This window comes from Lissotriton helveticus, chromosome 3_1 (assembly GCF_964261635.1).
Source record: "Lissotriton helveticus chromosome 3_1, aLisHel1.1, whole genome shotgun sequence".
NCBI lineage: Eukaryota > Metazoa > Chordata > Amphibia > Caudata > Salamandridae > Lissotriton > Lissotriton helveticus.
This window is the reverse complement of record NC_136061.1, coordinates 313077289-313079904: the sequence shown is the minus strand read 5'-3', so window position 1 is coordinate 313079904 and position 2616 is coordinate 313077289. Positions and strand designations below refer to the sequence as shown.

Below are 2616 nucleotides of genomic sequence, written 5' to 3'. Positions count from 1 at the left end.
CTAAGATTTTCTCCTGATGCCCCCGCCCCATGTCTCTCCCCCACAGAGAAACACCTCCAATGAACTATACAATGAAAATATGCCTGAAAATCTTTTTCTCCCTATAAACCATGGAAAGACAAGAGAATGCAACATTTCACGCATCACGACCAACACATGAATATCGGGAGAAGTAGTGCATGCATAGAGATCAAACGCCCAGTGAGACAATACACACGGCGTACAATAAAGTTGTACATCCACATAATAGAAAAACAACGCCGCAGTAGGCGTAAAAAAGATTCTTTGATGGACCCGCATACACGCTGACAAGTCTCCTAGCGACGGGAAGCATCAGCCAATGGGAAGGAACGTATCCACATAATATACAGGACACCAAGCGAACGAGACGGAGCCTCAACCGCGTCCTCGTTGCCAGGAGCAACCCTTAGCCAATCACAAGAGGCACACTAACATAGATAACGTAACCCGAAACAAAGCCACTCTTCCAGATGCTCTAATACCCGGAAGTGAACGCGGACAGAAAGAAAATCGGAAAACGGAGAGAAAAACAGGTACGGAAACCCCTACAGGCATAGAACCCGCGCGAAGCAAACACGGAGGAGGGTTCTTAGTTAAACCGCCTGGAGGTACAAGCTAGTGGGTAACAGTCACGAACCAAGGCATTTCTCTCCACAATGCCGAAACTACAAAGGATTAAGTACCGAGTGAACCATCGACCCGTAGTCAGCACCATAATAAATAAAGGGAAGGGCACCCCCTTTTTAAACACTCAGAAAATGAGTCCATAAACACACAAAGAATAGGGGCACTATAGACAACAAAAAGTAACAGAGAGTCTTTACAGTAATGTACACCCTCTTCTACCATTTCTATAGGAGAAGGCACCTGTTTCCAAAACTAAGAAGACTTAGCGGCAAGATCCAGAATTGAGAGAACCAAACCGTTCACAACGGACGTAGAAGACAAGGGGTACGTGACAACACAGTATCAAGAGCATCAAGCTGACAAAAGAGCCATAGTATACTATAAAATACACATACTGAAACATATTATTACATCTTACAGGTGTACAATGATGTCCTACCACAAAAGCACACAGCCCTGAGGAAGACCGTATATGAAAATAACACCTGGTCCTAATAGGAGAAGGTCGAAACACGTTGGCAATAAATAGTGGTTTGGAGGACTTTATGCACTTCAGATTCCCCTTCATGGGAACGTACAGTGGAAAGGACTAATTTCCCCGCGGAGCATAATTGTAAAAATAGACCCCAACCCTATATAGGACTCTAAAAATAGATGCAACTGAGGGAAAAAGAAGGATTTGACCCCAGTCAGACAGTCTTGATATTAAAAGTAGGACAGAGATCCTTTTGGACAAGATCAAGTATTGATTATGTGTATGATGATTTTATATGAGGAATCTTTATCAATTTTTTGTGAATGACATTACGATATAACCGAAAGTGTATATATGGTGTATAGTTAACGTTTTGTGTATATAGATGTTGTATGTAAATTGATGTGTCTTAAATGTGATGTATGATACAAAATAAGGAGAGCTGAACAGAAATGCTTTTGAAATGAAGGTGAATACCAATGTTAAAAGGATATAATAATGGAAAAATTATTTGTTTAAAAGCCCAAAGTCAATAAAAGGGACTATTGTGGCAAAAAGAAAGAGTGTTATCTATGGTGTCAGAGGCATTGTTGTTGATGAAAGATCAGTATCTGACCCACTAGTATCCAAAGTTGTCATGTTATTAGATGTTGTAGTTCCCACCTCTGTTGTTTTTAATGGCGGTAGGTCATCATAGAGATAGTCATATTTAGGGCTGTATGTGAGAATCCAGCCGGATTCGTAGTAAACACAGTCCCTGTGTAATTTACGCTGTTTGTGGTTTTTCATGTCCTCCTCGTGATGTTCCAATTTAGGTTTCATATCTTTCAAAAATCTATTAATAGTATCCTGGTCCTTATTTTTCAATAAATCCTCCTCCAATGTCTTTATCTCTGATAGAATCACTTCACGATCTTCCCATGCCTATTTGATCAAAATATTCAACATGGTTCTAGATCCATTGGCCGAGTTTTCTTGCCAATCTAATGACATTTGAGGGTTTAAGGATTCATATGAGGGCATAATATAAATACGTAGACCTCTCGGGACCATTTGTTTGTCAACATAGTCCTGTAATGAGATGGCTTCCCACCACTTGGATGATTCCGACTTTTTCAGTTTTTCTAGCTTTTTCAATTTGGTATTGAGTGATACATCTAGTGGATTTTCATTTTTGTGTACAGTACGTGTGCCTACGCCTGGTGCTCGTGCAAATAAGGCTGCTGCTGCTGCGCGGCGTTCTGCTTCCATGTTGATGTCAAAATTGAAATTAAAATGTGAGTCCTTGTGTACCTAATGTTATGGTACACGTGCGTATGCTGAATAGGTTACAAATAAGCACTCCCCTTTACAAAAAACTGTGGTCACAATTCCCCTTCTAAATAGAACGTTTCTGTTGCCGCTTACACGTTTTTCGCTTGTTTGCTGATTCTGAAATCATATCATTCTGGACTTTCCTCAACTGGTTCATTCATATATTCAAGAGTTGTAAA

General features: G+C 40.3%; 1 long non-coding RNA gene across 1 annotated transcript; it reads left to right on the top strand.

Annotated features, from left to right (window-relative positions):
• Positions 1 to 493: 493 nt before the first annotated feature.
• Positions 494 to 1655, top strand: LOC144824522 (uncharacterized). The gene is made up of 3 exons (XR_013608996.1): positions 494 to 554; positions 879 to 972; positions 1069 to 1655. It is a non-coding gene; the product is annotated as an uncharacterized LOC144824522 (long non-coding RNA).
• Positions 1656 to 2616: the final 961 nt, after the last annotated feature.